Below are 26,925 nucleotides of genomic sequence, written 5' to 3'. Positions count from 1 at the left end.
TGGTTGGAGAGTGAGTGTCTGTGCTTAACATACCTGATTGGTCTGGTTGCTATTCGAGGCATCTACCAGAAAAAGGCTACAAAAGCCTGCAGACCCTTGCATTATCTGGGACAAGACTGTGGATCATCAAACAGGCCATGGCATGCTTCTCTTCTTGGGATTGGTGCTAAAACTAGCTAGTTTTAGCTAGAACTCACCAGTTTTTTTTTTTTTTTAGTTTCAGCACTCAAAACAGTTTCCTTGTGCTCAGCACTTGCTCCGAACTCATTGTAAGCACTAAATAAACTACAAATTACTACAGCACTCGACTTTCCTCACTTGTTAAGAGAAAAACAGTTCTTAGTACTTAAATTAATAAGCACCTATCCAGGCATGTCCATGGGTCAGCTCACAGTGTTTTCTCCTGTCCACCTGATGAATCTGGGCATCTTGGGGCAATGTAGCAATTGCCTCGTGTACACTAACAACCCTCTCCTCCTACCACCCAACACTACAACCTGTGAGAGATGCACCTATATAGCCAAATGTGAAGCCAAGCTCTCTCCAGCCAAGGCTGGACTAAACAGTCAAGAGGAGAAGGTTAGCACCTGCACCACACCACACTAAACACATAATCCTTCAAAACCCACACTAGCAAAACCCACACATAGAAACACAAAGCACACACCCACATTCACGAAGGCTCTCAATAAAAATCTGCCCAAGCAACAGAGACCTTGCAAGATGAAACACAGACAACCACCACCCCCAACACTACCAAAATGACACATAGCCCACAAAATCAGTGTTCCACTCAACCTCAGCCCATAAGGCAAGACAATGTACCCAACACTTTAGTCATAGGTGACTCTATAGTCAGGCACACTGATGTCCCACTCACCAGGCTAAACAAGGAGAAAGTTACTGTCAGATGCCTGTCAGGTGCCAGGATCCGCCACATAATGCATGCACTCAGGTCACTCCACAACAAGTACAAATATGACTCTGTCATTGGCCATGTTGGTGTGAATGACCTGAGACGTACCTCCCTGGACTACATGAAAAGAGACAAGGAGGAGCTCTCGGATCTTGTAGCCCAGGCAGGTATGACCCTAGCCCTGAGTAGCATCCTGCCATCACCCAGAATGATATCACAGTACAAGGACAAAATGATTGACTTCAACAATTGACTAAGCTTCTGGTGTCATTCTAAGGGGATCCAGTATCTGTCTGCCTGGGACGACATGATCAACAGCTTTGCCAGAGATGGCCTGCACTTGTCGCCCCTGGGATTCCGGATACTGGCTAAGGCTCTTGCCACCCCTACAGTGCCTTTTTTAGGCAAGGTTCAAATGCTAAATTCACCACCGTAACAAGTACAAGCAAGCAAACTCTGAGGGTAATGCTACTCAATGACAGAAGTCGAAACCTCAAAATGCACTCACTCGAGGCACTCCCTAAAAATGGAGAACATCGACATCTGTGCAGGGACAGAGACCTGGTTCAAGGCTCCAGAGAGCACCCCTGCATTACCAGGCTATAATTCATACCATACCTTTCGGCCACCTAACCCAGACAGAAACACTAAAGGCAGAGGCATGTCCATATTCATTAAGGATATCCACACCTCCAGGCTAGTTGTTCAACATAATGCATCCGAAATTATCCAAGTGCAACTAACACTGGGCAAGACTGCAATCCAGGCTGTAGCTTGTTACAGATCCCCCACCATGCCTCAGGATTCACACTCTTCATTTCTTAAGATACTGGAAAATATTAAGGTACAACCCAATACCTTAATTATGGTTGATTTCAACTACCCCACCATCATCTGGGAAAACTACTTATGTACCAACTCATTCACTCAACATTTTTTGGAATTCATAAATTCCAACGGCTTGGATCAGCTTGTCCACACCCCCACCAGGGGCAGCAATATCCTGGACCTGATCATTACCGATATGGGTAATAGGTGTTCCACAGGGCGGCCATGGTGGTGCAGTGGTTAGCATTGCTGCCTCACAGCAAGAGGTTCTCCGGTTCGATCCTCGGCTGGGGTGCCTTCTGTGCGGAGTCTGCATGTCCTCCCTGTGGTCGCGTGGGTTTCCTCCGGGTGCTCCGGTTTCCTCCCACATCCCAAAGACATGCTGCAGGTGGATTGGACACTCTAAATTGGCCCTAGGTGTGTGTGTGAGTGTGCCTTCTGTGGAAGGTTGGGCGCCGGGCTGGCAACTCGACACCATAAAACTCCACTGCCACTCAATGTGCGGACAAGGTGATCCGCTGTGGCGACCCCTAACCGGGAAAAGCCGAAAGAAGAAGAAGAAGAAGAAGTAATAGGTGTTCCACGCCAGAGGTCAACTCCTCCCTGGTCAGATCTACAAGCTAATCATCCTGGACATCCATATCCCACCCCCCCCCATTAAGGAAACCACCGTCAAAAACTACTGCAAAGCTAACTTCATGCTTCTTAAGGCAGAAGTGACAAACTTCACGACACCCACGCAGATGGAAAATAGAGGGATGACTGCTGAATCTTACACAAATACACTGTATAAAACAAATACACGAGTGCATGGATTGTACCATCCCCAACAGAAGCAAGATGCTATCCTCCAAAAAAAGGACGCTAATCTGGTGGCCCCATGCCATAAACAAACTCTACAATAGAAGGAAGAAGCTGTTGCAAAAAAGAGTAAAATCTCATGATTGGAGGAACTCCCTGGTCAGCCTCAGCAAGAAGCTGAGATCCCTCTTAAAATCCCCCAAAGCCAGTTATGAAAATAAAATTGCCACTGAGACAACCACAAAGCATTCTACAGCTATGTCAAGAATCTCAATGGCAACACTCAGATCTGCTCTGAGCTACAGCACAATGGCACTAAATATACAGAACCAACCGATATTGCCAACATCCTGGCAGATAGGTTCAGTGCTAACTTTATCCCCCTCTCACCTTCCAAAGGGCCCATCTTAATACCGGAAGAATGCAAAGCCCCTGTAATCACAGATGAAGAAGTAAAGACTGCACTCTCCAAAGCCAAGAACACAGCATCCATGGGACCAGACAACATCCTAGGCTGTGTACTGCATGAACTACAGAATGAACTGATACCCCACCTGAGTACCAAGTTTAGTCATAGCCTCACCTCAGGCTATGTGCCTACTGAATGGCACACAGCAATGGTTATCCCACTCCACAAAGGTGGTGCCACCATGGACCCTGGAAACTACTGACCCATTAGCCTGGTCTGCAAGGCCATGGAACATATCATCTTGAAGTTTATAAACAAAGACATAGGTAACCTCCAAACCCTGGACCCCACTCAGTTTGGGTTTGTAAAAGGTAGGTCATGTCTACTAAACCTGACTGACTTCTTTGAAGCTGTCACTAGAGCCGTAGAGAAGGGCAAGGTAGTGCACACAGCCTATCTTGACCTCGCCAAGGCTTTCGATACCATCCCTCACTCTGGAATTATAGATAAACTCAACAAACTGGGCATAAATCCCTATGTCACAAGATGGGTGGCCAAGTGGCTCACTGATAGACCTCACACAGTAAAAGCAGCCGACTCCAAGTCTGACTTCAGACCAGTGATGAGTGGAGTACCAGAGTTCGGTCCTGGGTCCTCTCCTATTCGGCATCTACTTCTCTGAAGTGCAGGCCAACACAGAAGGTCTTTGGCTAACAAAGTTCACAGATGACTGCAAACTGGGAGCCATAATAGAATCATCTAATGATATAGACATTCTACAAAAAGGCCTCACAGAGACAGATGCTTGGTGTCAAAGTCATGGCCTCAAGCTCAATGCCAAGAAGTGCATTGTCATCCTCTTTGGGAAAAACTCAGTACCCATGAACTACCACATAGGCAGTAGCTCACTAAACACTGAAAGTGTGATAAGAGACCTCAAGACACAGGTGAACAGTAGTCTCTCCTTTGATAACCACATTGCCACAGTAGTCAGGAAATCCTTCTACGTGGCACACCATCACAAAAAGATTCTCCTCTAGAAAAAGGAGGTCATTGTTCCTCTCTCCTCATTCCTCATCAGACCCATTATAGAGTACAATGCCCCATTTGGCATGTATCTCACAAGACACCTACAGCAATTGGAAAGGCCACAAAAATACTTCACTAAGAGGATTTCCGGCCTCAAACAGATGCCATAAGCAAACCATCTCAAAAAACTCCAGCTCTACTCCGTCGCATATTGCCTACTCAGAGGCGAACTCTGCCTAACATACAAAGCTATGTCAAACCCAGAGCTGTTGGACCTATGGAACCTTGCTGGCTAGGCTTACGTAGGCCCTTGGGCAGATAGCCTAGTACCTACCTATGAATCTATGCTACACTTAAAGAAATCCAATCTCTCTGAACAGCACATTCCAGGGACATAAATCTTGTCATTACAATAAACAGAACATGCTGGAAGGATAGATTCTGGTCCCAGAGAGTTCCCATACTCTGGAACAAACTACCCATTCATGTCAAGCAAAGCTCCTCATTGGCCCTTAAGAAAAATCTTAACAACTGGATGGGAAATAGAAAATTCACCCCACGGATCACTTCTGTGGCACTGATTGACAGGGGCACAGGAAAATAATTTTCTTGGGTGGTGAAAGCCATGGAACCTTTTTGGTTAGATTTATATAGGCCCCAGGGCTGATAGGTTCATAGGTAGATACTAGGCTATGTATAAGAGGGAGGTAGCATACCCCTCAGCTGTCCAGGTTTTTGCAGAATGTCCAGATTTTTGCCCCATATTCCTCCTAAAAAGGATTGAAGTTGCTAAATAATGACAGACATTTGAGTTTTAGACATCATATCCTTTAGAAAAATGCATACTAACAAAAATACTGTTATTCTAGGAATTATTTAAGTTCATGAGAGCAATATTTATAATCTGTCCCTATTTATTTTAGACTTTGTCCATAGTTTTGCACTGAGGTTGAGGTGTGTGTGTGTGTGTGTGTGTGTGTGTGTGTGTGTGTGTGTGTGTGTGTGTGTGTGTGTGTGTGTGTGTGTGTGTGAGTGAGTGAAATTCCCTAGTTAGAGTTACCAGGTGGAATTTATTTTCAAGAGCATTTGCAAGGAATTGTGAGCTTCAAAGGAAGAAAAATTTCCTGCTGCTCATGCTAAGTCTGCATAAAACGTGCAACTGTTTTGTTCAGCAAATGGTATCACTATTGTCGTATAGAATTTTAAAGCAGTGTTAGTAGCACAGCAGGTAACATACTTGCATCGTGATGCAGAGGGCTATAGGTTCTACTCTCACAGCATGCAGATTTGTATTTTAAGGGGGTTGGGTGCTGCAGACCTGAATATGTCCTCCTTTGGATGAGATGCCTGGTAACTATGAACCTGTTTTTCAGTTTGCCACCCCTTCCCTTATTGCAATATAGCAGCTTATTTTTAATGCAACAGAGGCAATTTATTCTTCAAGGGCAGAAGGCACAATATTTGTAGATGAAACACTGAAATATAAAGTTGTTTTCTAGCAACAACCTCTTCATTAGTTTCAGAACTCTATAATGTGTAATTATTCAGGTGGCTTTTATTTCTGCAGAAATTGTACATATTGACTGATATTGGTGGACTGTAATGACAGAAGCTTGAGTGGCCTTTTGTGGTTGAAATGATATGAATTGGGCAGTTTGTCATTATTGGTTCATATGTTTTGTTTCATTGCTTACTGGCAAAATGTTCAAAACTATAAATTTAAAAACAAGTAATCTCCGTGGTATCCCCAAAGTCTCAAAACAACCCATTAAAGTGTAGTGGGTCCAAAAAGAAAACAGTGTAAGAAACTTCTCTGTGTGGAAGATTTTCATTCCATATATTTCTAGTTAATCAATGTATATTAATCAGATCAGACAATAGTAACTGAAGTAGCGAACTTAAACTCGTCTTAAGTCAAAACAAAACAAAACAAAAAATAATAATAGAAAATATATAATTGTATAGCATTACTAAGTATTCGAAAGTAATCCACGCAAGGCATGCAGTCTGTTTCCAGTCGAAAATCCTTTATTAAGTACACAGACAAGGATCCAAGTAAAAAAAAAAAAAAATGAGTAATAATTTCCTCACAAGCTTTCAAAATATATATATAATTTTAATCAGGCAAGGGAGTGGTTTATTGTGCTGTAAAACAAAGTGTTATTGGTACACATGTTAAATTCACATCCCTTCCCCCATCAGTGTGACATTCGAGCTGGTCCTGCCCTACTTAGTAGTTGTCATAATAATATATAACCCTTATGTACTTTAAATAAAATTTATAATGATGTGGTACCTCTTATTTAACCAGATTATTAAGTAGATTATTAAGACTGTGATTTTATCCAAGACAATACACTACATGGCTGGAAATATATCAACCTTAGTTCATTTGGCAATCAAAAAATATATATAAATATATGCATATACATTTTGCATGTAAAAATCAATTTCTATTTTCATAACCTGTTGTTAACAAAGATCACTTTTGTCCTTCTAGACTTCTTCAGGTCTGTGTACAAGAACCCTAAAAACAATCTATAAAAATTATATATAACTGTATAATTAGTTAGTATTGTGACTACACATCATTTTGAATAAAGTGGAAAAAAGAACCAGAAAAAAATAAAAATAAGAAAAAATGTATGTATGATGATGGAAACAAAATATACACAAATTTCAACTGATTTAAAATGGTATTTAAAACCACTTTTGTAGAATAAAATAAATACAATTAGTCATGTAAACTATGTGGCAATTCTAAGTTCCAGTGCACTTTTAACTGAACAGTAATAGTTTAGTCCAGGCTTTCTAAAAGAGTTCAGCTTTACTTGCCACATGAGTTCATGTTTCTCCAGAATATTCGGGATATCTCCTTCAAGATCACCCATGTCTATGTGATCCAGGATCTGGAACTTAAAACCTGTGTGTCTTTTATGAAGAGAAAGGTGTTTGGCTAGTGCATTATTTTTACATCCAGGGAAGATTTCTGACAGATGACATGAAATCCTATGCTTGAGTTTATTTACAGTCTTGCCCACATAGAATGCATCACATTCATTGCACTGTGCCCTGTAAATTACTTTTTTAGTGTTACAGTCACCCCCTGCACTGGTTTTAATGATCTTCTTTAAATAAGGGCAGTAAAAACTATCACCTTGCTGTATAAATATACAAAATGTACAATTTGTTTCACATCTTTTAGTGCTTTTCTCACATGGTCTAGGTTTAAATTCAACAAAACTTCTAATATTCCTGGCCTTCCTATAAACAAATGATGGGGCTTCACCTAAGATGTTAATCAAAAAAGGGTTTCTTGTGACAATGTCCCAGTTTTCTTCAATAACATTTTTGATACTGTAATAATCCAAAGTGTATGTCAGGATGCAGCTATTTTTGCATTTGTTATTCTCTGTGGAATTACTTAACATTTTTCTATTGGGGAGGTTGAGTGAAGGTGCTTCAGTCCTTCTCAGTTCTATAATGGGTTCCAGGATGTTTTTTAACATCTGACTTTCATAGCCTGTCACTAGAAAATCATTCTCTAAGTTGTTCAGGTTTCTCAAAAATGGTTCCATCTCTGTGGTAATTCGAGCTAATCTATAGCCTTGGGACTTCACTACATTATACTTGTTTTTTGTAGGATGTAGACTTTTACTGTGGAATAATAAGTTAACCCTCGTTGGTTTTCTGAATAGATCAGTGGTGATTCTGTTATTGTTGGTGTCCTTGGAAATCTGCATATCTAAGAAAGTGGTTGAAGTACAGCTATGGGAAGAGGTAAACTTCAGGAAGGGGGTTGTTTGACTGAGGTAAGTGATAAAATCTCCAAGCTGCAACGTGTCACCTTCCCACACAATAAAGACATCATCAATAAAACGTAAATAGCATGTGATATGCTGCATGTAGTCTGTGTTGTTTAACACAAAGTCCTCCTCCCATTTGCCCAGGGCTATGTTAGCTATGCTGGGAGCCATGGCAGCCCCCATTGCTATACCAGTTTTTTGTTTGTAGTGTTTGCCATTGAAAGTAAAGAAATTGAAGTACAAGATTAACGAGCTTGCTTAACTTTTGCAGTTGTGCCTGTGTACCATGATTATGTTTTTTAAAAGACTCCATAGCTGCTGTTATACAGTAATTGTGAGGGAGCACTGTGTACAAGGATTCCACATCAATAGTTGATAAAATACTGTCAGCTTCCACTGTAATGTTTTTTATTTTCTTCAAAAAATCCATTGAATCTCTTATGTATGACTTATTATTTTCTGCTAGAGGTTTCAGCAAGTAATCAAGGTAAATGGCTGTGGCTTCTGTAAGGGAACCTCCACTTGCTACAACTGGTCTATAAGGTGGGTCTTCTCTGTTCTTGTGTGGCTTTGGTATTCCAAAAAAGTAAGGTAAACGTGGGCATGGTCTCCATAAATAATTATAAAGATTTTCAGTGATAAGTTTTTCTTCCCATAATGTGGTGAGATTAGTGTTCCATAAATCATATGTGCTTTCTATGTCATCCATGGTAAATAACTCATAAAATCTGATCTGATATTGTTAATCCTTGTTCATTCCTTACATGTGGGTATCGGTTCCGATATCGGAACTGAGCCGGTCATTTTCCAAGCTCGTGTCAGCTACAAACTCTCGAGCTAAACTCTTTCCCACAATTCCCCTCTCCCAATTACCTCAAATTTCGTTTGCCATGTTACCAATTGGTCGTGTCAAGCTACTCATCCTGAGCTAAGTGAAATTTTCTAGTTGTATAAGAAATTTTTTTTCTCTCAAATTTTTCTATTTTCGACTGCATCTTACCCTATAGCATCTAGCGACTAACTTCATAAACTTCATCTTTACCTTACCTTTACTTTTACCTCAAGGTGCCAGAGCACAGAATTCGGAGGATAAAACAGCAACTGGTCCCAATCCTTTCAAGGCAGAAATCCACAGCTCACTCAGTCCTTCAACTGTTGGGTTCCATGGCAGCCTCCATCACCATTGTCCTACTAGCCAGGTTCCACATGAGGCTTCTACAATGGCTACTGCTAATGCAATGGTATCCTTTCCAGTATCCCCTTTTGGCCAAGATTCGAGTAACTCACAGATGCAAACAGGACTTGAATTGGTGGATGTTACACGAACAGCTACAATGGTCCCACCCATTCTCCCCCCAACAGCCCAAGGCCACAGTGACCACGGACGCTTCCCTGATGGGGGTGGGGGGGGGGCTATGTCAGGGACAAACAGTCCAAGGCACTTGGTCGGAAATGGAGGCCCAATTGCATATCAATATTCTAGAACTCAGGGCGGTGCTTCTAGCGTTGCAAGCTTTCCATCACCTGCTGCCATCTGGGATGATTGCGATTCAGTCAGACAACATGGCAGTCATCTGGTACATCAACAAACAAGGTGGAACCAAATCTTACCCCCCCTATGTCGAGAGGCCATGAGAATATGGCAATGGGCGATAGCTACCAACTGCTTTCCTCTAGCAATGCACATTCCTGAGAGTTCCAACGTGATGGCAGACAAACTCAGCAGGTGCATTCTACAGCCTCATGAGTGGTCCCTGAATCCATTGATGGCGACGGAGATCTTCCGCCGCTGGGGCCATCCTTGCTGTGAGTTCTTTGCATCCTCAGCCAATTACAAATGCAGCAACTACTTCGCCCTGATTACCCCTCCGGGACAATCACCCAGGGATGCTCTAGTTCACGATTGGCCCCCAGGTCTTCTTTATGCTTTTCCACCCTTCCCCTCAATCCCCAGTTTCTGAAGAAAGCCCGTCAGTTGAGAAGCAAAGTAATCCTCATAGCTCCATATTGGCCTCGTCAGATCTGGTTCCCCTTCCTGTGGCCTCACCTGCAAGATCAACCATGGATCCTTCACCCATTCCCGGAGTTGATCTCACACCTGCAGAACTTGATTCATCCCACCTTGACCAGCCTGAAGCTCACAGCTTGGCTTCTCCAGTTCCCTTGATCGCCAAGCAGAAAGACCTTACTTTGTCAGTACATGACATTCTTATTGCATCTCATAAGTCATCTACTAGGACTACTTATCTAGGCAAATGGAAGAGGTTTACCTGTTGGTTGAAAGATAAAAAACTGGACCCATTTTCAGCACCAGATCCAGTTATTCTAGAATATCTGGCCGACTTATTTCACTTGGGCTTGTTGACCTCTAGCATTAGAGTTCATTTGGCGGCAATTTCTAATTTTCACGAAGATATCAAGGACTCTTCTCTAATGTCACACAAATTATGCAAGACCTTCATTAAAGGTGTGAATCATTTGAGACCCCCCCCTCAGGGAACCTATACAACCTTGGGATCTGTCTTTAGTTCTTCAAACTCTGACTATGACCCCCTTTGAGCCAGCTTCTCCGTGCAACCTCAAATTTTTGTCATGGAAAACCCTGTTTCTGGTCACCATTACGTCTGCCAGATGTATCTCTGAACTTCAAGCTTTGTGCATTAAAAGTCCATACTTGATTTTTCATAAAGACAGAGTGTCCTTGAGAACTAATCCTTCTTTTCTGCCAAAAGTGATCTCTGAAATGTCCATCAATCAAACTACTGAATTGCTATTTTTCTTTCCTAATCATTCTAACAAAGGGGAGCATTGCCTACATACACTAGATATCCACAGACAAATCTGCTTCTATTTGAACAGAACTAAGACATTTCGAAAGTCTGACCAGTTCTTTTTGGCCTTTTCTGGGTCTAGACTAGGATCTGCAGTGGCTAAGGTTACATTAGCCAGATGGTTAAAAGACTGTGTAACCTTCATCTATACACAACGTAATATTCCGTTGCCTACTACCATGAAGGCTCATTCGACAAGGTCGGTGGCAGCTTCTGCTGCCTTCCATGCTAGAGCCTTGTTACATGACATTTGTACAGCTGCAACTTGGGCTACGCCTCATACCTTCATCAATCATTACAGATTGGATTTGGCCTCCAGGGGAAGAGCATCTTTTGGTTCTATGGTGCTCAGGAATTTCCCTCCATGAGAGCCTCCCAGGAATAAAGGTAGCTGGGGACTCTGTCCCACACGTAAGGAATGAACAAGGATTAATATCAGATAAAGAAGTTATGTCTTACCATAACATTCCATCTGTATTGTTGATCCTCGTTCAGTCATTATGACCCTCCCTCCTTCCCCCTCCTGTGGCTTCTAGTGGATCTCACCATCCAGTTATCTTAGGTTATTTGACCAGAAGTAGCCTCTACCTTCTTTTTGACTTGCAAACTCTATCTGAGGTAATTGGGAGAGGGGAATTGTTGGTAAGAGTTTAGCTTGAGAGTTTGTAGCTGATGCGAGCTTGGAAAATGGCCGGCTCGGTTCCGAGATCGGAACTGATACCCATACATAATGACTGAATGAGGATCAACAATACAGATGGAACGTTATGGTAAGACATAACTTCTTTTTATCCTCCAGCATGTTCTCTATCTTTTGGTTGTAGCTAGTGGTATCAGTCACAAGTATACTTCCTCCCTTGTCGGCCTTCATTACACACCTGGATTTATCATTGCCTAGCTCAAGCAATGCTTTTCTTTCTTCCTGTGTTAAGTAAAAGTTTTCTCTTAGGAGGTTTTTTAAGCAGTTTAATCCCCTGTGGCTATCAACACTCTGCAGAAGCCTTTGACATCACAGAAGGATCATGACAGAAACATAAGCCACAGCGGCAACCAGAACTGACAGAGTTCTACAAGACGAATTACAGGACTACCAGGACAACCGGGACCACAGACAATCCAGCTACCAGGAGCAGCAGCACCCTTCACAGAGACCAGTTTTTTCAGGAAGACCAATATCGACAGCACAGACATCAACCACCACACCAATACCAAAGCCAGCACCAGTTCTAGAACAAGAATGACGACCACCACCAGAGCCCCAGAGCTTGTCCCTCTTACCAGGTCCCCCCATACCACAGCCACAGTGAGGAATACTACTACAACCCACCGAGATTCCAGAAAGCAGAGGAGGAATTCCAGAGGTCTCATACTCTATCCATGAACTCCCAGGGAGACAGGAGAACCAAACAGTGGACAGGGGTGAGGGAAATACAATACCTGGGCAATCCCGACTGGAACCCCGACTACAACCCAGGTCCCAGGCTCAGACGGAGGAACCAGCCACAATAACAGGTACAATAACAACAACAACAGGTACCACAATAACAGATGCTCCATTTATCTGGAACCACTCTGTTAAAGCACTGACCGAAGAGGAAAAAGTGTGTTGTCCAAAGGACTTACTTTTGTACCAAGCTGCAGGAGTGAGGTTGCTCAAGTACTAATAGACCTTAAAATGTTTGTGAGGAAGCTCAACTTAAGGGTACAGTTTCATGGTAAAAGTAATGACACTGAAAATAAGCCTATTGACGAAACTATAAAAAGGCCTAGCAGCTATAGTCCACCACTACATCAAACACTACCTGCTTTCGAAGTGAAATGTGAGATGGATATCAGGAAACTGCTTAAAATACCTCCTAAGAAAAAACTTTATAACTTAACACAGGGAGAAAGAAAAGCATTGCTTGAGCTAGGCAATGATAAATCCAGGTGTGTAATGAAGGCCAACAAGGGAGGAGGCATACTTGTGACTGATACCACTAACTACAACCAAAAGATAGAGAACATGCTGTAGGATAACTGATTTTATGAGTAATTTACCATGGATGACATAAATAGAGCATATGATTTATGGAACACTAATCTCGCCACATTATGGGAAGAAAAACTTGTCACTGAAAATATTTATAATTATTTATGGAGCCCATGCCCATGTTTACCTTACTTTTTTTGGAATACCAAAGCCAAACAAGAACAGAGAAGACCCACCTTATAGACCGGTGGTAGCAAGTAGATGTTCCCTTACTGAAACCACAGCCATTTACCTTGATTACTTGCTGAAATCTCTAGCAGAAAAGAATAAGTCATACATAAGAGATTCAATGGATTTTTTGAAGAAAATAAAAAACATTACAGTGGAAGCTGACAGTATTTTATTAACTATTGATGTGGAATCCTTGTACACAGTGCTCCCTCACAATTACTGTATAACAGCGGCTATGGAGTCTTTTAAGAAACTTAATCAGGGTACACAGGCACAACTGAAAAAGTTAAGCAAGCTCATTAATCTTGTACTGGACTTCCATTTCTTTACTTTCAATGGCAAACACTACAAACAAAAAACTGGTATAGCAAATATAGCTCTGGGCAAATGGGAGGAGGACTTTGTGTTAAACAACAGACTACATGCAACATATCACATGCTATTTACATTTATTGATGACATCTTTATTGTGTGGGAAGGTGACACCTTGCAGCTTGGAGATTTTATCACTTACCTCAATCAAACAACCCCCTTCCTGAAGTTTACCTCTTCCCATAGCTGTACTTCAACCACTTTCTTAGATATGCAGATTTCCAAGACACCAACAATAACAGAATCACCACTGATCTATTCAGAAAACCAACGAGGGTTAACGTATTACTCCACAGTAAAAGTCTACATCCTACAAAAACCAAGTATAATATAGTGAAATCCCAAGGCTATAGATTAGCTTGAATTACCACAGAGATGGAACCTTTTTTGAGAAACTTGAACAACTTATAGAATGATTTTCTAGTGAGAGGCTATGAAAGTCAGATGTTAAAAAACATCCTGGAACCCATTATAGAACTGAAAAGGACTGAAGCACCTTCACTCAACCTCCCCAATAGAAAAATGTTAAGTAATCCCACAGAGAATAACAAATGCAAAAATAGCTGCATCCTGACATACACTTTGGATTATCACAGTATCAAAAATATTATTGAAGAAAACTGGGACATTGTCACAGGAAACCCTTTTCTGATTAACATCTTAGGTGAAGCCCCGTTATTTGTTTATAGGAAGGACAGGAATATTAGAAGTTTTGTTGAATTTAAACCTAGACCATGTGAGAAAAGCATTAAAAGATGTGAAACTAATTGTACATTTTGTATATTTATACAGCAAGGTTTTTGTTGCCCTTATTTAAAGAAGATCATTAAAACCAGTGCAGGGGGTGACTGTAACACTAAAAAAGTAATTTACAGGGCACAGTGCAATGAATGTGATGCATTCTATGTGGGCAAGACTGTAAATAAACTCAAGCATAGGATTTCATGTCATTTGTCAGAAATCCGCCCTGGATGTAAAAATAATGCACTAGTCAAACACCTTTCTCTTCATAAAAGACACACAGGTTTTAAGTTCCAAATCCTGGATCGCATAGACATGGGTGATCTTGAAGGAGACATCCCGAATATTCTGGAGAAACATGAACTCATGTGGCAATTAAAGCTGAACTCTTTTAGGAAGCCTGGACTAAACTACTACTGTTCAATTAAAAGTGCACTGGAACTTAGAAAATTGCCACATTGTTTACATGACTAATTTTATTTTATTTTATTTTATTCTACAAATTGGTTTTAAATACCATTTTAGATCAGTTGAAATTTAAGTGTATATTTTGTTTCCGTCATCATACATACATTTTTTCTTATTTTTATTTTTTTCCACTTTATTCAAAATTATGTGTAATAACAATATTAACTAATTATACAGTTATATATAATTTTTATAGATTGTTTTTAGGGTTCTTGTACACAGACCTGAAAAAGTCTAGAAGGATGAAAGCGATCTTTGTTAACAACAGGTTATGAAAATAGAAATTGATTTTTACATGCAAAATGTATATGTATATATATATATTTTTTTTTTGATTGCCAAATGAACTAAGGTTGATATATTTCCAGCCATGTAGTATATTGTCTTGGATAAAATCACAGACTTAATAATCTGGTTAAATAGGAGGTACCACATCATTATAAATTTTATTTAAAGTACATAAGGGTTATATATTATTATGACAGCTACTAAGTAGGGCAGGACCAGCTTGAATGTCACACTGATGGGGGAAGGGACGTGAATTTAACATGTGTACCAATAACACTTTGTTTTACAGCACAACAAACCACTCCCATGCCTGATTAAAAGTATATATATATATATTTAGAAAGCTTGTGAGGAAATTATTACTCTATTTTTGTTTTACTTGGATCGCTTGTCTGTGTACTTAATAAAGGATTTTCGACCGGAAACAGACTGCCTGCCTTGCTTGGATTACTTTCTAATACCTAGTAATGCTGTACAATTATATATTTTCTATTATTATTTTTTGTTTTGTTTTGACTTAAGACGAGTTTAAGTTCGTTACTTCTACTACTATTGTCTGAAACTATAAATTTAAAACGCACTCTAACAAATGGTGCTGTATTATAAAATTAATCTAATTAAATTATTATGTACTATAATTGATTCTCCTCCCTGATTATATTAAATAACCTTTGCATGCTCCTAAAAATGTGTGCTAGGGGCCTATGATTTGAAAACAGCCCAAAGGGAAACTTAACTTGCCACTGGGCAGATTAATTTCTTTGAATGTGGGTTTCAATGCTGTTTCAGTAAATGTGAATTTCAAAGGTAGAGAAGTTTTAATGCTAAGCATGTTTTCATTGTGAGACTATTGCTTTGTTTAGCAAATGTCTATCAGTGTTTGTGCTATAAAATGTGTAAATGAAATCCAAATATCTGCAATCATTGTAGAAGTAAAGCATAAAACCATATGCACAGTGAGAGCTTTGAACAGTGTTTATGGCAACTGGGGAGAAATAGTCAAGTAATGGGACACCGGAATGACTATGTATGGGGGGGCTCTGGGTTTGCACCCCCATCCCATAAAAAATCTTGTGGGTCCCCTGTCTACTAACCAAAAGCTGGTACTCAATTGTTTTAATTTCCAAAGGAAAACAAAACCAGCAATGTCTTGCCTGTGAACTGAAACGTGGGCACACAGTCTAATTCTGGTTGTGCCGTCATGGCAGTTGGAACTAGGACTATGTGTATAGATTTAATTGTATGCTTTGTATATTTAGTTGACTTTTGATCAGTGGGTGGGAGGGGACAGATTATTAAATAATCAAGAGTAGAATTTGGGTTTCTTAGAGTCAGGTGCCATCAGGGGTCCCCCATCCCCATTAGGGTTTGGTATTGGTTTGATTAATTTCTCTTTTGCCTTAATCTGATGTATCTGTTCATGTGGAGCAGAATTTGTTCTGGTGCTCCCCATTTTGTACAGGGAAAGTTGTAAATGTGTGACTGACCTGTACCAGCATTAGACTGTGACAGACATCTGCAGTTGTGGGATCATCCATCTTGTACTTTTTAATGAAGACTTTTTGCAGTAATTAATGGGACTTTTCTCCTCAGGCCTCTGCTGAAAATGGGTTACTGACCCAGTCGGGCTTTCCTGGTCACCAAATGTTAAATAAATAAATAAAATAAATAAATTACAAGCTCCCATCTACTTTTGCCTGTCCTTCGACCTCTGCATGTGTGCTCATGTCTGTGTACATCAGCTGTGCTTTACTTTTATTAACAGGAGTGTTCATTGTGTTCATCATCCGTAATTCTGTAGGTTTTAATAAGTAATGGCTTCATAAGTAATATGTATGCTATTTGTTTGTTTTTATATTCCTTTTCCATAGTTCATAGGGTTAAGTACTGTTAATAACTAGCTGCCTCACCCTGCCTGCTGTCAATCATGGAAGGAATGCCCACAGCTGCATGAATCTGGGGGAGGGGTGGTAGTCAATTACACAATGTTTGTCTGTGGGTGCAAGACTGGCATGCAGCTGTGCCGAGTGCATATAGCTAAAGGTCACTGTTTCTCATTCTCCAGCAGGACTGATGACTCATCTCAGGCAGGGCTGCTGATATTAACAATTTGTGTGAGAAGTTCCTTGCTGTTGCAGCACATCACAAGGGACACAGATGTTTTATTACTAGAATGCATACCATGGTAACAGCACAGTACAGCACCCTGACTTATTCTAGTCTTCAGATCACACCTCTCAAGTGTACCTCATTACAAGGAATGTTCCTCATTTCACGTCTGAACAATCTCCATGTTCCACACTGAAAAGGGCTGTCATACATTTAGTCTTAAGAATTTTTCTGATATCCATTATAAATAATAGTGGGTCAAATTAATTCATCATAAGAACATCCTGTAAGTACAAAGTAACAAAAAATATGAAGAATAAAAGATGTACAATGGGCTGGTTGTGTGGGTGTGACACCCTTGGACTAGTACTTTGTTGAAGCACCTTTTGATTTGATTACAGCATTCAGTCCTCTTGGGTACAGACCTACCATCAATTAGACACTCTGATGGATCTGTTTTATTAGTTTTTGTATAATTTTTAAGCAACTTATTTTATGTAAATCGTTTAAAATGTTGACTTGTCCAGTTTTTTTAGGTATAACTTGGAGCTTTTCTCCCAGGGCGTTCACTGGACTTTCCCGGTAATCAAATGCCAACAAGCAATAAATAAATAAATAAAAGATAATGCAAAAACTGACAAAATTGAAGCTCTGTTAATATGGCTATGGACAGCAAGATAAAAGCAGTTAAAATGCTTTTAGCCCCTTTAGTCTTATACACACATCAGGCATGTTTTTATCAACCAGAGGAGAAGTTGTGGATAGCAATTAATAAAGAGCTGAATGTTTTTATCTAGTCAGGGAAGATGGCAAGACTCACATTGGATAAGCTGATCCTTCCAATAGAACAGGGTGGATTGGGATTACCCTATTTAAAAGGGTATTTTAGAGCACCACAGTTAATGTTCCTATACATAGCACAAGCAGAAAACTAAAATTAAAAGTTGAAAGGGATGATGATGATTTTACATGATGTTGGGGTGAATATTAATTGTTTTAAAACCATATGAAAGGGATGATGATGATTTTACATGATGCTGGGGTGAATGAGAATTGTTTTAAAACCATATGAAAGGGATGATGATGATTTTACATGATGTTGGGGTGAATGAGAATTGTTTTAAAACCATATGAAAGGGATGAAGATGATTTTACATGATGTTGGGGTGAATGAGAATTGTTTTAAAACCATATGAAAGGGATGATGATAATGATTTTACATGATGGTGTGAATATTAATTGTTTTAAAACCATATGAAAGGGATGATGATGATTTTACATGATGTTGGGGTGAATATTAATTGTTTTAAAACCATATGAAAGGGATGACGATGATTTTACATGATGTTGGGGTGAATATTAATTGTTTTAAAACCATATGAAAAGGATGATGATGATTTTACATGATGTCGGGGTGAATATTAATTGTTTTAAAACCATATGAAAGGGATGATGATGATTTTACATGATGGGGTGAATATTAATTGTTTTAAAACCATATGAAAGGGATGATGATGATTTTACATGATGCTGGGGTGAATGAGAATTGTTTTAAAACCATATGAAAGGGGTGATGATGATTTTACATGATGTCGGGGTGAATATTAATTGTTTTAAAACCCTATGAAAAGGATGATGATAATTTTACATGATGTCGGGGTGAATATTAATTGTTTTAAAACCATATGAAAGGGATGATGATGATTTTACATGATGTCGGTGTGAATATTAATTGTTTTAAAACCATATGAAAGGGATGATGATGATTTTACATGATGTTGGGGTGAATGATAATTGTTTCAAAATAATATGAAAGGGATGATGATGATTTTACATGATGTTGGGGTGAATATTAATTGTTTTAAAACCATATGAAAGGGGTGATGATGATTTTACACGATGTCGGGGTGAATATTAATTGTTTTAAAACCATATGAAAAGGATGATGATTTTACATGATGTCGGGGTGAATATTAATTGTTTTATTAAAGCCATATGAAAGGGATGATGATGATTTTACATGATGTCGGGGTGAATATTAATTGTTTTAAAACCATATGAAAGGGATGATGATTTTACATGATGTCGGTGTGAATATTAATTGTTTTAAAACCAGATGAAAGGGATGATGATGATTTTACATGATGTTGGGGTGAATATTAATTGTTTTAAAACCATATGAAAGGGATGATGATGATTTTACATAATGTTGGGGTGAATGAGAATTGTTTTCAAACCATATGAAAGAGATGATGATGATTTTACATGATGTTGGGGTGAATATTATTTGTTTTAAAACTATATGAAAGGGATGATGATGATTTTACATGATGTCGGGGTGAATATTAATTGTTTTAAAACCATATGAAAGGGGTGATGATGATTTTACATGATGGTGTGAATATTAATTGTTTTAAAACCATATGAAAGGGATGATGATGATTTTACATGATGTCAGGGTGAATATTAATTGTTTTAAAACCATATGAAAGGGATGATGATGATGATGATTTTACATGATGGGGTGAATATTAATTGTTTTAAAACCATATGAAAGGGATGATGATGATTTCACATGATGTTGGGGTGAATATTAATTGTTTTAAAACCATATGAAAGGGATGAATGATGATGATTTTACATGATGTCGGGGTGAATATTAATTGCTTTAAAACCATATGAAAGGGATGATGATGATTTTACATGATGCCGGGGTGAATATTAATTGCTTTAAAACCATATGAAAGGGATGATGTTGATTTTACATGATGTCGGGGTGAATATTAATTGTTTTAAAACCATATGAAAGGGAAGATGATTTTACATGATGCTGGGGTGAATATTAATTGTTTTAAAACCATATGAAAGGGATGATGATGATTTTACATGATGTTAGGGTGAATATTAATTGTTTTAAAACCATATGAAAGGGATGATGATGATTTTTACATGATGTTGGGGTGAATGAGAATTGTTTTAAAACCATATGAAAGGGATGATGATGATTTTACATAATGTTGGGGTGAATGAGAATTGTTTTCAAACCATATGAAAGAGATGATGATGATTTTACATGATGTTGGGGTGAATATTATTTGTTTTAAAACCATATAAAAGGGATGATGTTGACTTCACATGATGTCGGGGTGAATATTAATTGTTTTAAAACCATATGAAAGGGATGATGATGATTATACATGATGTTGGGGGTGAATATTAATTGTTTTAAAACCATATGAAAGGGATGATGATGATTTTTACATGATGTTGGGGTGAATGAGAATTGTTTTAAAACCATATGAAAGAGATGATGATGATTTTACATAATGTTGGGGTGAATGAGAATTGTTTTAAAACCATATGAAAGGGATGATGATGATTTTACATGATGTCGGGGTGAATATTAATTGTTTTAAAACCATATGAAAGGGATGATGATTTTACATGATGTCGTGGTGAATATTAATTGTTTTAAAACCATATGAAAGGGATGATGATGATTTTACATGATGTCGGGTGAATATTAATTGTTTTAAAACCATATGAAAGGGATGATGATTTTACATGATGCTGGGGTGAATATTAATTGTTTTAAAACCATATGAAAGGGATGATGATGATTTTACATGATGGGGTGAATATTAATTGTTTTAAAACCATATGAAAGGGATGATGATGATTTTACATGATGCTGGGGTGAATGAGAATTGTTTTAAAACCATATGAAAGGGGTGATGATGATTTTACATGATGTCGGGGTGAATATTAATTGTTTTAAAACCCTATGAAAAGGATGATGATAATTTTACATGATGTCGGGGAGAATATTAATTGTTTTAAAACCATATGAAAGGGATGATGATGATTTTACATGATGTTGGTGTGAATATTAATTGTTTTAAAACCATATGAAAGGGATGATGATGATTTTACATGATGTTGGGGTGAATGATAATTGTTTCAAAATCATATGAAAGGGATGATGATAATTTTACATGATGTCGGGGTGAATATTAATTGTTTTAAAACCATATGAAAGGGGTGATGATGATTTTACATGATGTCGGGGTGAATATTAATTGTTTTAAAACCATATGAAAGGGATGATGATTTTACATGATGTCGGGGTGAATATTAATTGTTTTATTAAAGCCATATGAAAGGGATGATGATGATTTTACATGATGTCGGGGTGAATATTAATTGTTTTAAAACCATATGAAAGGGATGATGATTTTACATGATGTCGGTGTGAATATTAATTGTTTTAAAACCAGATGAAAGGGATGATGATGATTTTACATGATGTTGGGGTGAATATTAATTGCTTTAAAACCATATGAAAGGGATGATGATGATTTTACATAATGTTGGGGTGAATGAGAATTGTTTTCAAACCATATGAAAGAGATGATGATGATTTTACATGATGTTGGGGTGAATATTATTTGTTTTAAAACTATATGAAAGGGATGATGATGATTTTACATGATGTCGGGGTGAATATTAATTGTTTTAAAACCATATGAAAGGGGTGATGATGATTTTACATGATGGTGTGAATATTAATTGTTTTAAAACCATATGAAAGGGATGATGATGATTTTACATGATGTCGGGGTGAATATTAATTGTTTTAAAACCATATGAAAGGGATGATGATGATGATGATTTTACATGATGGGGTGAATATTAATTGTTTTAAAACCATATGAAAGGGATGATGATGATTTCACATGATGTTGGGGTGAATATTAATTGTTTTAAAACCATATGAAAGGGATGAATGATGATGATTTTACATGATGTCGGGGTGAATATTAATTGCTTTAAAACCATATGAAAGGGATGATGATGATTTTACATGATGCCGGGGTGAATATTAATTGCTTTAAAACCATATGAAAGGGATGATGTTGATTTTACATGATGTCGGGGTGAATATTAATTGTTTTAAAACCATATGAAAGGGAAGATGATTTTACATGATGCTGGGGTGAATATTAATTGTTTTAAAACCATATGAAAGGGATGATGATGATTTTTACATGATGTTGGGGTGAATGAGAATTGTTTTAAAACCATATGAAAGGGATGATGATGATTTTACATAATGTTGGGGTGAATGAGAATTGTTTTCAAACCATATGAAAGAGATGATGATGATTTTACATGATGTTGGGGTGAATATTATTTGTTTTAAAACCATATAAAAGGGATGATGTTGACTTCACATGATGTCGGGGTGAATATTAATTGTTTTAAAACCATATGAAAGGGATGATGATGATTATACATGATGTTGGGGTGAATATTAATTGTTTTAAAACCATATGAAAGGGATGATGATGATTTTACATGATGTTGGGGTGAATGAGAATTGTTTTAAAACCATATGAAAGAGATGATGATGATTTTACGTAATGTTGGGGTGAATGAGAATTGTTTTAAAACCATATGAAAGGGATGATGATGATTTTACATGATGTCGGGGTGAATATTAATTGTTTTAAAACCATATGAAAGGGATGATGATTTTACATGATGTCGTGGTGAATATTAATTGTTTTAAAACCATATGAAAGGGATGATGATGATTTTACATGATGTCGGGGTGAATATTAATTGTTTTAAAACCATATGAAAGGGATGATGATTTTACATGATGCTGGGGTGAATATTAATTGTTTTAAAACCATATGAAAGGGATGATGATGATTTTACATGATGGGGTGAATATTAATTGTTTTAAAACCATATGAAAGGGATGATGATGATTTTACATGATGCTGGGGTGAATGAGAATTGTTTTAAAACCATATGAAAGGGTGATGATGATTTTACATGATGTCGGGGTGAATATTAATTGTTTTAAAACCCTATGAAAAGGATGATGATAATTTTACATGATGTCGGGGTGAATATTAATTGTTTTAAAACCATATGAAAGGGATGATGATGATTTTACATGATGTTGGTGTGAATATTAATTGTTTTAAAACCATATGAAAGGGATGATGATGATTTTACATGATGTTGGGGTGAATGATAATTGTTTCAAAATCATATGAAAGGGATGATGATAATTTTACATGATGTCGGGGTGAATATTAATTGTTTTAAAACCATATGAAAGGGGTGATGATGATTTTACATGATGTCGGGGTGAATATTAATTGTTTTAAAACCATATGAAAGGGATGATGATTTTACATGATGTCGGGGTGAATATTAATTGTTTTATTAAAGCCATATGAAAGGGATGATGATGATTTTACATGATGTCGGGGTGAATATTAATTGTTTTAAAACCATATGAAAGGGATGATGATTTTACATGATGTCGGTGTGAATATTGTTTTAAAACCAGATGAAAGGGATGATGATGATTTTACATGATGTTGGGGTGAATATTAATTGCTTTAAAACCATATGAAAGGGATGATGATGATTTTACATAATGTTGGGGTGAATGAGAATTGTTTTCAAACCATATGAAAGAGATGATGATGATTTTACATGATGTTAGGGTGAATATTATTTGTTTTAAAACTATATGAAACGGATGATGATGATTTCACATGATGTCGGGGTGAATATTAATTGTTTTAAAACCATATGAAAGGGGTGATGATGATTTTACATGATGGTGTGAATATTAATTGTTTTAAAACCATATGAAAGGGATGATGATGATTTTACATGATGTCGGGGTGAATATTAATTGTTTTAAAACCATATGAAAGGGATGATGATGATGATGATGATGATTTTACATGATGGGGTGAATATTAATTGTTTTAAAACCATATGAAAGGGATGATGATGATTTCACATGATGTTGGGGTGAATATTAATTGTTTTAAAACCATATGAAAGGGATGATGATGATGATGATTTTACATGATGTCGGGGTGAATATTAATTGCTTTAAAACCATATGAAAGGGATGATGATGATTTTACATGATGCGGGTGAATATTAATTGCTTTAAAACCATATGAAAGGGATGATGATGATTTTACATGATGTCGGGGTGAATATTAATTGTTTTAAAACCATATGAAAGGGATGATGATTTTACATGATGCTGGGGTGAATATTAATTGTTTTAAAACCATATGAAAGGGATGATGATGATTTTACATGATGTTAGGGTGAATATTAATTGTTTTAAAACCATATGAAAGGGATGATGATGATTTTACATGATGTTGGGGTGAATGAGAATTGTTTTAAAACCATATGAAAGGGATGATGATGATTTTACATAATGTTGGGGTGAATGAGAATTGTTTTCAAACCATATGAAAGAGATGATGATGATTTTACATGATGTTGGGGTGAATATTATTTGTTTTAAAACCATATAAAAGGGATGATGTTGACTTCACATGATGTCGGGGTGAATATTAATTGTTTTAAAACCATATGAAAGGGATGATGATGATTATACATGATGTTGGGGGTGAATATTAATTGTTTTAAAACCATATGAAAGGGATGATGATGATTTTTACATGATGTTGGGGTGAATGAGAATTGTTTTAAAACCATATGAAAGGGATGATGATGATTTTACATGATGTCGGGGTGAATATTAATTGTTTTAAAACCATATGAAAGGGATGATGATTTTACATGATGCTGGGGTGAATATTAATTGTTTTAAAACCATATGAAAGGGATGATGATGATTTTACATGATGTTGGGGTGAATATTAATTGTTTTAAAACCATATGAAAGGCATGATGATGATTTTTACATGATGTTGGGTTGAAAGAGAATTGTTTTAAAACCTTATGAAAGGGATGATGATGATTTTACATAATGTTGGGGTGAATGAGAATTGTTTTCAAACCATGTGAAAGAGATGATGATGATTTTACATGATGTTGGGGTGAATGAGAATTGTTTTCAAACCATATGAAAGAGATGATGATGATTTTACATGATGTTGGGGTGAATATTATTTGTTTTAAAACCATATAAGAGGGATGATGATGACTTCACATGATGGGGTGAATATTAATTGTTTTAAAACCATATGAAAGGGATGATGATGATTTTACATGATGTCGGGGTGAATATTAATTGTTTTAAAACCATATGAAAGGGATGATGATGATTTCACATGATGTTTGGGTGAATATTAATTGTTTTAAAACCATATGAAAGGGATGATGATGATTTTACATGATGTTGGGGTGAATGAGAATTGTTTTAAAACCATTTGAAAGGGATGATGATGATTTTACATGATGTCGGGGTGAATATTAATTGTTTTAAAACCATATCAAAGGGATGATGATGATTTTACATGATGTCGGTGTGAATATTAATTGTTTTAAAACCGTATGAAAGGGATGATGGTGATTTTACATGATGTCGGGGTGAATATTAATTGCTTTAAACCCATATGAAAGGGATGATGATGATTTTACATGATGTCGGTGTGAATATTAATTGTTTTAAAACCATATAAAAGGGATGATGATTTTACATGATGTCAGGGTGAATATTAATTGTTTTAAAACCATATGAAAGGGATGATGATGATTTTACATGACGTCGGGGTGAATATTAATTGTTTTAAAACCATATAAAAGGGATGATGATGATTTTACATGACGTTGGGGTGAATATTAATTGTTTTAAAACCATATGAAAGGGATGATTATGATTTTACATGATGTTGTGGTGAATGAGAATTGTTTTAAAACCATATGAAAGGGATGATGATGATTTTACATGATGCTGGGGTGAATGAGAATTGTATTAAAACAATATGAAAGGGATGATGATGATTTTACATGATGTTAGGGTGAATATTATTTGTTTTAAAATCATATAAAAGGGATGATGTTGACTTCACATGATGTTGGGGTGAATATTAATTGTTTTAAAACCATATGAAAGGGATGATGATGATTTTACATGACGTTGGGGTGAATATTAATTGTTTTAAAACCATATGAAAGGGATGATTATGATTTTACATGATGTTGTGGTGAATGAGAATTGTTTTAAAACCATATGAAAGGGATGATGATGATTTTACATAATGTTGGGGTGAATGAGAATTGTTTTCAAACCATATGAAAGAGATGATGATGATTTTACATGATGTTGGGGTGAATATTATTTGTTTTAAAACCATATAAAAGGGATGATGTTGACTTCACATGATGTCGGGGTGAATATTAATTGTTTTAAAACCATATGAAAGGGATGATGATGATTATACATGATGTTGGGGGTGAATATTAATTGTTTTAAAACCATATGAAAGGGATGATGATGATTTTTACATGATGTTGGGGTGAATGAGAATTGTTTTAAAACCATATGAAAGAGATGATGATGATTTTACATAATGTTGGGGTGAATGAGAATTGTTTTAAAACCATATGAAAGGGATGATGATGATTTTACATGATGTCGGGGTGAATATTAATTGTTTTAAAACCATATGAAAGGGATGATGATTTTACATGATGTCGTGGTGAATATTAATTGTTTTAAAACCATATGAAAGGGATGATGATGATTTTACATGATGTCGGGGTGAATATTAATTGTTTTAAAACCATATGAAAGGGATGATGATTTTACATGATGCTGGGGTGAATATTAATTGTTTTAAAACCATATGAAAGGGATGATGATGATTTTACATGATGGGGTGAATATTAATTGTTTTAAAACCATATGAAAGGGATGATGATGATTTTACATGATGCTGGGGTGAATGAGAATTGTTTTAAAACCATATGAAAGGGGTGATGATGATTTTACATGATGTCGGGGTGAATATTAATTGTTTTAAAACCCTATGAAAAGGATGATGATAATTTTACATGATGTCGGGGTGAATATTAATTGTTTTAAAACCATATGAAAGGGATGATGATGATTTTACATGATGTTGGTGTGAATATTAATTGTTTTAAAACCATATGAAAGGGATGATGATGATTTTACATGATGTTGGGGTGAATGATAATTGTTTCAAAATCATATGAAAGGGATGATGATAATTTTACATGATGTCGGGGTGAATATTAATTGTTTTAAAACCATATGAAAGGGGTGATGATGATTTTGCATGATGTCGGGGTGA

This window comes from Protopterus annectens, chromosome 10.part0 (assembly GCF_019279795.1).
Source record: "Protopterus annectens isolate FY-2018-M chromosome 10.part0, PAN1.0, whole genome shotgun sequence".
Classification (NCBI taxonomy): Eukaryota; Metazoa; Chordata; order Ceratodontiformes; family Protopteridae; genus Protopterus; species Protopterus annectens.
Note: the sequence above shows the minus strand (reverse complement) of the source record.